Raw genomic sequence first — 13,892 nt, forward strand, 5'->3', positions numbered from 1 at the left:
AAATGGTCAAAGGATATTCAAAGGCAATTTACAGATGAGGAAATCAAAAGCTATCCAGAGTCATATGAAAAATTGCTCCAAATCATTTCCAATTAGAGAAATGGAAACTAAAGCATCTATGAAGTACCACCTCACACCTCCCAGATTGATCAATATGAACAGAAATGACAATGAACAATGTTGGAAGGAACTGGGATATTAATGCATTGTTGGTGGAGCTGTGAACTGATACATTTTTTTAAAAAAAATATTTATTTTTATTTTTGCACAAATTATTTTTTATACATTGCTAAAATATTCTTGTTTAAGAGTAAACATAACACTCCCCCCCCCAAATATAGACCCTCATGAGAAATAAAGTGAAGGAAAGAGAAAAAAAAAAGTGCTTCAGTCTGTTCTAACACCACTAGCTCTGTCTTGGGTGAATCACATTCTTTATGATAAGTCCATCACAAAAGCTGCTTCCATATTTTTCCACCATTGCTGCTGCTGATCGCAACTCCCTCCATTCGTACCTCCTCACTACCATATACTATATTTTCTCTCTCCTTTCACTATGTCCATCTTCTAAAATGTTCTGTAGGGTAGCTCAGTGGCACAGAAGACTGATCACTGGTCCTGAGATCAAGAGGCCCCAAGCCCACATACCACTTCTAATGCCTAGCAGCTACCCAGCCCCATGGCCCCAGACAGGCCATCCAATCCCAGCCCCTTTCAAGAAGTAAAAAAGAAAATGTTATATCTGACCACTCTTCCCCATGATCCACCCTCTCCTCCATCACTCACATCCTCCCCTACCCCCGTTACCCTTCTCACTTTTTACTCCAGGTGTCTATACCCCATTCAGTGTATATGCTGTTTCCTCTCTGAGTCATCTCTCATGAGAGTGAAGGTTCCCTCATTTCCCCCTTGGCTTCTCCCCTTCCATATCATTACAATAGCTCATTGCAATAAAAAAAAAATATTATTCTTAGCCTATTCCACCTCTCCTTTCCCTTACCACATTACATTTCCCTTCTAGCCATTGACTCCATTTTTACAATATATTATATCTTCAAATTCAGCTCTCTCCTGTGCTTCATCTATAAAAGCTCCTTCTACCTGTTCTATTAAATGATAAGTTTTGTATGAATATTATAAGTATTATTTTTCATTGCAGGAATACATGCAGTTCATCATCATTAAGTCCCTCATAGTTTACCCATCTCCTCCACTCTTTTCACCTGAGTCCTATATTTGAGGGTCAGAGTTTCCATTCAGTTCTGGTCATTTCAATAGGAACAATTGAAATTGCCCTGATTCATTGAAAGTCTATCTTTTCCCTGGAAGAGGATGTTCAGTTTTACTGGGTAGTTGATTCTTGGTTGCATTCCAAGCTCTTTTGCCTTCCAGAATATTATATTCCAAGTCCTATGATGCCCTTAATATAGTTGTTGCTAAGTCCTGCATTATCCTGACTGAAGCTCCATGATATTTGAATTGTGTTATTCTGACTGCTTGTAATATTTTCTCTTTGACTTGGGAGTTCTGGAACTTGGCTAATATATTCCTGGGGGTTGGTTATTTTGGATCTCTTTCCAGGGGAGATCAGTGAATTCTCTCAATTTCTATTTTGCCCTCTGCTTCTAGGATATCTGGGCAATTTTCCTGTAGTAATTCTTTAAAAATTAGGTCAAGGCTCTTTTCCTGATCATGACTTTCAGGTATACCAATAATTTTTAAATTATCTTTCTTGAATTTGTTTTTCAGATCAATTGTTTTTTCAAAGAGATGTTTCACAGTTTCTTCTAATTTTTCATTGTTTTGCTGTAGAATTATTGTCTTGACTTCTCATAAAGTCATCAGCTTCCTTTAGCTCCATTCTAGATCTGAAGGATTTTTTTTTTCCTCAGAGAGCTTTCTTATCTCTTTTTCCATCTGGCCTATTCTATTTTTTAAAGCATTCTTCTCCTCAATAACTTTTTGAATTGTTTTATCCTTTTGGCCTATGCTGGTTTTTAACATGTTATTTTCTTCAGCATTTTTTGGATCTTATTGACTAAGCTGCTGACTTCTTTTCCATGTTTTTCCTACATCTCTCTCATTTCTTTTCACAATTTTTCTTCTATCTTCCTTACTTGATTGTCAAAATATTTTTTTGAGCTCTGTCATAGCCTGAGCCCAATTTCTGTTTTTCTTGGAGTCTTTAGATGCAGGAGTTTGTACTTCCTCATCTTCAGATTGAGTATTTTGATCCTTCTTGGGATCATAGACAATGTATTTCTCAATGGTATTTCTCTTTTTTCTGTTTACTCATTTCCCCAGCCTGTGCCTGGTTTTGGGGTGCTTCATGAGCTTTTGAGTATTATTGGAACCCCCCCCCCACACACACACACACAAGGATCTCAGTGTGTGAGGCTCTGTCTTCCCTCCTTGTCTGTGAATGACACCTTTCCACCATAAGGTTGAGATGAGGGGGACCCTGTTCTATGAGGGGCCTAGACTGTGATCAGGATCTGAATGTGGTCTAAGCCCAAGAGTTCTGCTCCAGGTATGGAGGACAGACCTCTTAAGTCTCTCTCTACTTCCCTACCTTCAGTGGGCTGAGTACTCAAGGCTCAGTTGCTTGAGGGTTCCTGCTTGCCAGCTCCATGCCTGCTTCTGTTTCCTGCATCTGGGTTGCCATGTTGCCGCTGCTACTGCTGAGGTGACCTTGCTGCTGCAATTTCCCTGAGGGCCTGTGGTTCTTGTGCTTGCTCTGGCAGAGGTTCCCTCTGCTGATGCTTCAATTTGTGCCCCATGCTACCAGCAGTATAGGTGAGCAAACTGCCCCCACTGCTGTGAGGCATGGCTCCCAGGCATCCTGGGGCTGCCTCTGGGAGGCTGAAGTTTCTTCACTCTGGCAGGCAGTCCCTCTAACCCCATGGAGTGGAGTTTTCCCACTATTTTCCAGGTCTGGAGAATTGCTTCACTGGATCTTTCTGTGAGTTCTGTCTCTCAAAAATTAGACTCTTAATTTTCTTTTTTTTTTTTTAAGGTTTTTGCAAAGCAAACGGGGTAAAGTGGCTTGCCCAAGGCCACACGGCTAGGTAATTATTAAGTGTTTGAGACTGGATTTGGACCAAGGGATTCCTGACTCCAGAGACAGTGCTTTATCCACTAATGCCACCTAGCCACCCCTAGAGTCTTAATTTTAAGATTTTTTAAATATTTTGGAGAGAGCACCTAGGAGTGGCTCTTATGCCACCATCTTGACTCTGCCCCCCCTATCCAACTTTTATGAAGAGAAATTTGGAATTATGCCCAAAGGGCAATAAAAATGTGCATACCTTTTGAACCAGTAATATCACTACTGTGTCTATACCCTGAAGAAATCAGGAAAAAAAGTAAAAACATTACTTATATAAAAATATTCATAGCAGTTCTGTTTGTGGTAGTAAAGAATTGGAAATCAAGTGATTGTCCATCAATAGGGGAATGGCTGAACAAATTGTGGTATGTGTGCATTATGGCACATTATTGTTCTATTAGAAATAGGAGGGATGGGATCTCAGAGAGCCTTGAAATCTTGCATGGACTGATGCTGAGTGGGATGAGCAGAACCAGAAGAACATCGTATACCCTAATAACAACATGGGGGTGTTGATCAATCTTAATGGACTTGCTCATTCCATCAGTGACAATTTTAGGGTATGTGCAATGAAGAATACCATTTGTATCCAGAGAAAGAACGTTGGAGTTAAAACAAAGACCACTATCTTCAATTTTTTTTAAAAAAGTGTCTCATGTACTACATAATTTTGCCATTTCTAATATTTTATTTTTTCCTCAGGGATATGTTTTTTTTCTCTCCTCTCAACACATTCAATTTTGATTGATGTATAACATGGAAACAATGTAAGATCATCAGACTACTTTCTATGGGGCAGTTGGGAAGAGAGAAGGGAGGGTAAGAGAAAAATTACAAAATTTAAAACCTTATAAATAATTGATAAGTAGAAACTACCATAGTATATAACTGGAAAATAAATAAAATGTTTTTTTAAAAATCAGGGCTGAACTCATTCAGTATATCCATGTAAGGCATTTTCAGACTTTAAAAATTTTACCAATGGAAAGATATAAAGAAAAAGATAAATGTTATAGATATATAAATTTACCACATATATGTTTATATGCATGTATATATGCACACATATATGTATGATTATATATGTGTGTGGATATATGCACATCTACACACACACACACACACACACACACACACATATATATATATATATATATGTATGTATATGAAAATAGCTCTCAGAAACAAGTCACAGGATAAAGTTAGATGTATTTTCCTGTAGAATACTATTATTCTAAGAGTAAAACTGAAAACAGTGAAATGATTTTTCTCACTTTTATAGCTGGTGTGTGACAAAGAAAAAAACTAGGACCCATTTCTTCTCACTCTTAATCGAGCGTATTTTCAACTGAGAGAAAGGAGAAGGCCAAACATTTGCCATATCTAGTGAATATTTATTCAGCATTTTTAATAGAAATTTCTATTTCTACAAACATTATTTTAGTACAACATTTCATTAAGGATGAAAGTATTAGACTTCACACTGATCCTGCCTTCATACTTTCAATCCCCCTAAAATAATTCTTCATAACATTGTCAGAGATCTTTCTCATTTGTAGATTTCATAGATAGATATATGACTCCAATGTTTAAATCTCTTCAATGGTACTTTTTTGTCTTCTACATGAAGTTAAAAATCCTTTACCTCGTGGTGGTTATTTTCTCTTTTTTTGCAGTTAAGGGATTTATTCATGGTCACACAATTAATAAGCATTAAAAATGGCAGAACTAAAATATCTCATACTTTAATACTTAATACTTCAGTAATTGCAATAAATAAGAATATTATGAATTGGTGATATTTTTGTCTTATCATCTATCAATCTATCCCATCTTTATTTGTTGGTTCATTTATTTATATTGATTAAACCCACTGATCTAACTGGTGTAAAGAACTCCCAGGAAGCTCCCCCTATTAATTAACACCAATAACTGGCTTTATAAATTATTTGAACCAAAGTATTGCTAACTCTGAAGTCAGTTCTTTATCCTTTATACCACATGACCTTTCTAACTTTATAATATTCACTATGAGTCTTTCTTCTAAAATTCCCTCATATCAAAATAAGATTACTTAAGTTAATTGAACACCAGTCTTAATAGAAAATATTACAGGCAAGCTTCATATTAATTAAGCATATAATCAATCAACAAGAATTTAGGAAAACATCCAATGTACTAGGCACCAAGGTAATAAGTAAAAAAGAATGAAATAGCTCTTACATTCCAAAAGGGTAGGCAACAAGTCTACTGAATGCATGTATATACACATATATCCATTGTTGTCTACCTATATTATATGTGTATATTATATTTCTATATGATATGTGCACATATAAATGTATGTGAAGATATTGCATGAATAAATATGAATATAGAGAACGTCACTGAATAAGACAAGGAAAATATTGTGACCTCATTGTTGTCAAATTGTAATATTGGCATTACTTGGCATACTGCAAATTATTTAATGAAGTATATAGTATATAGTATGACCTTCTTAAGGAGGTGCTTGAAGTTAGAGAAGGGAGAGTAATGGGACATCTCAAAGAATGGTAGGTTTTTCAGTAAGTGGCAAAAATCCTCACCTAAAATTATTATCAGCAAATTGTATAACCTTAGAGTATCCATACTCATTAGGATTCTGGTCATTTACAGTCTTGTAATAAAGGAAGCCTTTGATCTGATACTTTGATCACAACTTTCAGAAAGATGATCTTTGAGCATGACAAATTAAAGATTTCATACAATAATAAAATGCTGGCTGACATGAACTGGAAAATTCAGACTGGTTGCTCTATGCTGAGTGCTGAAACATGATTGGTACTGCTATGAGCTGAGTATTTATGATTTTTGACATTCTGGAGATAAGTACACCAGAGGTAATAGTCTGCAGGGTATCACTTTGAGAAAAAGAAGATATGTAAGATAACAAGAAAATCTGTTATAAATCCTTCTTATGTGAAGTCCTACTGGAAATAATGATTTCACAGTTCTCTTGAATTTAGGGTAGTAAATGTGCCTCAATGAAAAAACTGTTTTCTTTTTCTCCAAAAAAAGGGGAAGAATAGCAGTGTGCCCAAGAAAACAAACCCTATTAGGTTAACAATAAGAATGCTTAAAATGTAGCCAAGTCAAAGCAGGCAATTGCAGGAAGCACAAAAATTGAAGGGGAATGGTATATATGTTATTTACAGTAAAGTTTCATTTTTGAAAGATTTATTAACACATTTTATTTAAAAAATAAAATGTTCATGCAAGTTCTCAGGGAAATGTTGGGAGTCCTCAGTCTCTACTATTTGATCAATTTCAGGGCACTATATACAAACTAACATTCTTGAGTGAGATCAGAGCTATTTTCCATTATCATATTAGCACTATACTCCTATCCTGGACAAACTAAGGCAGGAGGTAAAACAATAATTATAATAACTAACATTTATGTAGTGTTTTAAAATTTAGAAAGTACTTTGAAAATGGTCTCATTTCATCCATATAATGATCATGGAATGTAGGTGCTTTATAAATAACATTCCTGTTTTTCAAATTAAGAAACTGAGGAAGAACAAGGTTAAATGATTTGCCAGATGTCATATACTTAATTGGAATCGCTCATCTTCTGATTCCATCCATCCTTCTATCCACTATGTCATCTAAATCCTGTTAATATCATTCTTTTATTAGTTAAAATTAATCTCTTTTGTAGCATGGACCCTTTCTGGCAATTTAGTGAAGACTTCTCAGTAAAGTGTTTTTAAATGCATAAAATAAAATATATAGGATTATAAAGAGAAACAATTTGAAACCAAATGACCAAAATGGTTTTAAAATCCTGCTACACTTCTAATCTAAGAGGAAATTCACAATCCCATTTTCAGGTTCAAGAAAGTCCAAATTGCTCTCTTTTTGTCTGCCAACAATCAGGAAGACAAAGTAAGAGTTAAATGAAAATAGTCATTATTAACATCCTTGAGGTAGTCATCTGTCTTTTTCTTTCTCTAAGGTCAATTCCTAGCCTACAAAATCAATTCCAGCTCAAACTTCTGACTCAGTGCTTCTAAATGATCCCTCATACTGCAACACTAGTGATGTTTTCAGGGAGAGAGCATAGTAGAAACAGGTGAGACCCTTGTAAATCTGAGTAATGGAATTCTTGAGTGATTTTCTCTGTATCTTTGAGTTTTTGTTACTCTTTATTGTGTGTGTCCTTTGGGAGAACCATGGACAGTGTACTGTGCTGCAAGTTTAAGGCTCAATAACCACAGGTCAGTGACAACAGCGTCTCATAAGGTCAATGGTTGTTGGATCTTTGAGAATAACTTTTGAATATTTCCCCTATTCTTTTAGGTGAGTCTCTTACACAGGTCATAGGACTCTGACATTCTTCTCTCTCATTTTTTTTAAATTGAGCTCTCTACCAATCCCCCTCCCTAAATCCAAGATCCTTGTCTTGTCAGAAGAAAAGCATCACGCAACACAAAAGGATAAAATGCTCTTTACCCTTCACTCATGATAATGGTAGTTTATATTTTTTTATAAACTTTCTCATTTACAAAGAGCTTCACAACAATGACGTGAAGTAGATAATATATACATTATTCCCATTTACAGATAAGAAAGTTAAGTGATTTATTCAATGTCACACACACAGCTACTATAATGACAGAACTCAAACTATCTTTTAATTCTTTAATCTTTCCTCTATAGTTACTACTCTCTTTACACTGAAACGTATTTTGTACTAGACTTGTGACTTCTCCTAAAGAGTGGGAACAGGAATGGCAGGGAGGGGAGGAAGAAAAGGCGATGTCTGCCACATTTTATCTAAAATTTGGAAAATTGTTCCAACTCCTCCTAATCTTGGACTGCCCAGTCTCTGACATTTCATTGTAGTCCCTACAAGTCATATCAGCTCTCTGTGTCTCAATTGCTGCTATGAGAAAAATGGGAGAGTAACATCTGTACTACCTACATCAGGGGTGGCTTGGTAGATAGAGTACCAGCCCTGGAGTCAGGAGTACCTGAGTTCAAATCCAGCCTCAGACACTTAATAATTACCTAGCTGTGTGGCCTTGTGCAAGCCACTTAAACCCATTTGCCTTGCAAAAACCTAAAAAAATATATAAAAAATATGTACTACCTACATCAGATCACAGTGTTAAAGGAGAAATATTAGGGAAATATTTATCTAGCCTTTCCTTTAATATTAACTTGTCTGATATTTTCTGTGGGCCTCTGACTCTTTCTCCATTGTTTAGTCCACCTCCTGTGCAAAGAGGAGTCAGGGTTAGGTGAAGGAGGGATAAGGGGAAGGGTCTGAGGTTGCTTTCTATCATCTTGGTGAATTTATATTTGAGAAGAAGGTTAAACTAAACAATGGAGAGGGTGTCAGAGGACCATAGAAAATTTCAGACAAGCACAGGTAATTGTTTCTTAGAAAGGCTAGACAGGCTAGACAAATATTTCTCTAAATTTTTCCCTTCAACAGTAGGACCAGTCACTAAGCATTTACTGGATTAAGTTCTCCAGATGCAAAAAAAAAAAGGAGGAAAAAGCAACCCTTGTCTTACAGGAGCCCTTGTCTTGCAGAAGAAGCAATCTATTTTAAAACCTTCATTTTTACAGGGAAACTGAAGTTCAACAAGTTGAGTAGCTTGTCCAAGATAGTAGAGGTAGCATGCAGCAGAGCCTGCATTCAAACCTATGTTCTCTGATTCTAAAACCAGTGGGGTTTTTTATAATATTCTGCCACATCCACAGCATGACAGAATTGTTAGCAATAAAATAATTTATAAATTATATAAAACAGCATGAAAATGTGACTACTGATATTATTTATGGAGACAATTGTGCATAATGGACAGAAATAGATTATTTTGAGATGACGTAGAATGTTACTCAGTCATATAAATATTATGAATTTGCTTCTAATTGTTATAAATATCTCTTAATAATAAAACTTAGCCTGGAGTGGTTGCAGAATTTTTATTAACATCACTGCAGAAACAGGCAATTCCCCTATCAAGAAAGGTCCTGAATTGTGACAATGTCCAATCTTATAAAGCAGGCTGTCTTACCATACTTGTAAAAGTTTTTATTGAAACAATAGATAATATATTTTGATTTGCTATTTTAAGTGAGAGCTCTGCAATAACTGGGCTTCATTTATTAAAGCATTAAGTAAACCCACAGGTAAGTCAAATAAAATCACCCTGGGGCCAAATTTTGGAAAGCTCTGAAACATAGGAAGGCTTTTGTTCTCCTCCCTTTTGAGTCTTGATAGGTCCTCATCATTGGGGGTGCAATCCAGAAGACACACTCACCTTATGACACCTCTTTAACATATTTTTTCTTGCATTGGTCATACAATGCATGTTATATACTAATGAGTTTCAAACTTCATGGGGGAGTGTATAATAATATGCATGGACCTCATTAAGCAAGCACACTTGCAAAGGTCAGAGACTTTAGGTCAACTTCTGGCTAGTTCGAGCCACTTTTTGGCCTCCCCCTGGCTAAGGAAACTTCATTTCAGGTTAAAAAACCTCTCCCAGTTCAGTGATTGGACAGGGTCATTGCTTTTATGACTTTTTCCTCTTTTTTAACCTCCATATTCCTGCACAAAGGCTTGAGTCTTTTCAGCTTAACCAATGACCAGAAACTCTAACCTTTGTTCTGTATAGTTCCAACAGATACCTGTGAGATCCTAGCAATATCCTCTTAAATCCTATGGAAATCAAGCATCCTATAATTTCTCACATGATTTTATTCTTGTGTGGGATCAAAAATGCCAACAAGTAAAATCTGAGACAAAGTTATGGTTCAACACTAATTTGGCTTTCTTTTTGCTGTTTTTTCTCTTTTGGAGGGTATTGTATGTACTCTATATATTAATGGAAACTTGGAGTAGCCACAAATTAATTATGTATCCCCTTCCTGTCTCCTCTTCAACTGGTAGGCCAGTGATTCAAACAAGACTTGTTGTGATCTTGTGAGAAGGCCATAGAAATTTAGACTGCTGAGTTTTGAACTCTAAGGAATAGGAACATACAATGGGAAATCCCCTTTCTCCTCTTCATTCTTTCCTTAGCATCACCATTGTACTCTTCTACCACAAGAAGTCCCCAGGGAGAGACAAATCCTCTTCAGGCATTTCAAAAGAAGAAAGGGAGGAACATGAAAAAGAGAAAATGTCTTAACAGCTTCAGAGCAGAAATGCTGAAGCGATTGGGTGGAGTAAATTAATATTAATGCTAGGAACACTAATGCAATCACAGTGATACAACTCTCCTTCCTTACCTGTCTCCCTTCTTACTTTACTTCCCTTGATTTCTCTTCATAGTATACTTGAAAAACAGCCTGCAAAATACCAAATAGGAAGAATAGTTTCATGAGGAGAGAGATAACTCACAAAGGGGCGTGTAATTTCAGATTGGACAAGAAAATGTGATTAAAAATTAGAAAAAATGAAGGGAAAATAAACTCTTTCTTAATCACAGAGCATCTCTGAGAGGTAACATGGAAGAATAACAATAACAAATATTATTATTGTAATAATACATTTATATGATACTTTTATGTTTGAAAAACCTATATTTATATATAGGAATGTATAAAATATGAGCTTGAAAACAACTCTGAGCTATATTGTATTATTACTCCCAATTTCCAGATGAAAAAATTAAGCTAACTCAATTGTCCATTGTCATATACATGGTAAGTTTATAAAGTCAGATTTGAACCTAAACCTACCTGATTGCGTGTCTATCCATGTTTATTACACACTGATACAAAATAGATAGAGCTCTTTGGTTAGGAAAACTAGCGCTTAAATTCTACATCTGACACTCACTACCTGTTGTCATCAAGGACAAGTCACTTAATTTCTCCAATGTGTTTCCTTTCCTATATAATAAGTATCAGATTGTTTGTATTTAATGCCTCCCTCACAGGACATTTGTGTGGTGCAAATCAGGTAACATGGGTATTTTGCATCTTCAAAGTTCAATAAAAATGTCCTTTGCTGATATCTCTTTTTGCTTTAAAGAGACGGGGAAGGGGCAGCTAGGTGGTGCAGTGGACAAAGCACCGGCCCTGGAGTCAGGAGTACCTGGGTTCAAATCCGGTCTCAGACACTCAATAATTACCTAGTCGTGTGGCCTTGGGCAAGTCACTTAACCCCATTTGCCTTGCAAAAAAAAAAAAAACCTAAAAAAAAATAAAGAGACGGGGAAATTAGGTTTGATACTTGAAGAGAGGTTGAACTTTTCTGCTGTCATGGAGATAGGTCTTCTTAAGAAGCATGTGAAGTCTAGAGGACTTTGCTGTGGTTTAACAAAGAAATTGGGGTAGAACTAGACAGGATGATGTCTATATAGATCTATATAGATAGATAGATAGATAGATAGATAGATAGATAGATAGATAGATAGATAGATAGATAGATATAGACATATAGATACAATAAAATAGGGAGTTTATTAGAAAGGAATTATAATTTGACTTTGTTCAGTCCCACAATTAAAATTTGTCAGAGTGCTTTGTCCCAGGGTGCTTAACTCAAAGTAACAAAAAAATTCAACTTTCAGTATCCTAGAACCAACAGTTAGTTCTCTAAAATGCAAGAATAATTAGTTATTATGGGAAGTTTGCCGAATAAGCCTGCTTCCCTGTTTATCCTGCTGATGCAGGGAGTTAGAGGCATGGAGAAATAATATAATTAGAAACAAATTTTTGTAATCTTTTTCTGCATTGTTAGAGTGTTTAAATCTTGTAATAATAATATATATATATATAATGTACTAATATATAGAGATATCTAGATATGTAAACATATAGATACCTATATCTATGAAGATATCTCTTTAGATATAAAGAATCTCTGTATAGATATCTAGATAAAGATATTTGGAACTGATTTTTGTAATCTTTTCTGCACGGTTAAAATGTTTCCTTTTGACCTTTATTTTGACCCTGGCCACACCTCACCTGTGGATCAAGCAAAATTGCTCAGGAATGATAGAATATCCCTCTAAAAGAGGTAGGATCCCATCCTACTGCCATTCTTCCTACAGCAGTCTCCCAATTGGAGATGCAAATTACTCCTCAAAATGCTGCCCCTTCCATTGATGCTGGAGGGGAATTTAAGGAGAGTTTGGATTCATTCTCTCTTACTTGCCTCTTCCCTGGCTTCCTCTAAATGATTTAGTCAGTAGCTGTACTGTCTGAGTTAAACTATCACTCCCAAACCCCACATGGCCTTTCAATGATTTTTAACTTCCTCTTTCTTACTTTATTTTGTGATTGTAGCAACTTTTTAATAAATCTGCTTTTTTTCTTTTTACATGCACACTCCAGAGTCAGATGATCTGTGCATTTTGCACTTAGAACAAATCAGTCCCCCCATCACTCACTGTTCCCTTTTTCCTCCTACCCACATTTTTCCAGCAAGCCATGTGCTCCAGGTAAGAAGTGATATGCACTCCATGCATAAAATTCCTAGTTACAATACTATCTTGGATTTTTGGAGAGGATTTGACTTGACCCCACTTTCTGCCAGAGACTAACAAGCTTAGAGGAGTCTGTTAGCCACAAACTGATGTAAGGAATAATCGAGTTCTAGATTCATAAAGTGTCATGCCTTAGTAGGCACAGGGACTGACCTTCTGATTTTATTTAGTAAAAGAATCTCCAAGGTAAAGAAATTTAATCTAAGATTGCAGTCCAGCAAACTCTACAATTTACCAGCTTAAAGAATTGTCTGAAATATCAAGTAAATTGTCCAGTATGATATATATATAAAGCCAGATTGTTTCATTTACAGAGCTTGAATCTTAAGTCTTCATGACTTTGAGGTCAACTATCCACTAAAGCATGCTACCTCTATATGACAACACTCAACATACTTTGTAGTCAAGGTGATCTCTGCTACTTTCCAGGACTGTTGTCATTTACACCTTATTATACGTTAATGCTCTTTGATTTTTTCCAAATTCCTCCCTTACATGGTAAAATAAATTTATACACTTTAAAGAAGTGGATGGTAGATTAGAGAAAGTCTTATCCAACTCACTCAGTTTTAAAGATTTATAAGTTAAGGATTTACCCAAGGTTACAGAGACAAATAATTACACAACTAGGAGTCAAATTCAGGTTTCCTGGTTCCAAATTTACCACTTTTTGTCCTATTATACTTTGCTTTCATGCTTCTATTCTCTTTTCTGTGGTCCATTCTTTGTAAAAAGCGATACAGGTATTTTACAATGAAATCTATGCTTGAGATCTAAAATCTTTTATGCATATGTATGTGTACATAAATCTACATATATATGCAAACACATTTTTATGTTTATATGTATTTATGTGCCTACAAGTATATATGTATGTATATATTAATATATGTATATATAAGTACATAGATGATATATAGATATAGATATGGATATGGATATGGATATGGATATAGATATAGATGATATAGATATAGATATAGATATAGATATAGATATAGATATAGATATAGATATAGATATAGATATAGATATAGATATAGATATAGATATAGATATAGATATAGATATAGATATGGAAATAGGAAGGAAAGGCCATGTTGATGATTAATCCAATGAGAAGTAGATGTAGATGTCCACTGTTGTTGCAACCTGGCATTACTGCAATATTGTGGTGCCAGTACCACATTGGTATTCCAGGAAAACTCCTATTGATGATAAGTCCATCAAAAAACATGATTGAATAAATCATAAGTCAATATTTTGCCACCAGA

General features: G+C 35.4%; 1 long non-coding RNA gene across 1 annotated transcript in view; it reads right to left on the reverse strand.

Annotated features, from left to right (window-relative positions):
* Positions 1-10,412: 10,412 nt before the first annotated feature.
* LOC141516161 (uncharacterized) overlaps positions 10,413-13,892 on the reverse strand; it is a 140,015-nt gene continuing 136,535 nt past the window's right edge. Inside the window, exon 3 of the long non-coding RNA XR_012476620.1 lies at positions 10,413-10,468. This is a non-coding gene — a long non-coding RNA (uncharacterized LOC141516161). The remainder of the gene's footprint in view (positions 10,469-13,892) is intronic.

The sequence above is a fragment of the Macrotis lagotis genome, chromosome 3, assembly GCF_037893015.1.
Source record: "Macrotis lagotis isolate mMagLag1 chromosome 3, bilby.v1.9.chrom.fasta, whole genome shotgun sequence".
Classification (NCBI taxonomy): domain Eukaryota; kingdom Metazoa; phylum Chordata; class Mammalia; order Peramelemorphia; family Peramelidae; genus Macrotis; species Macrotis lagotis.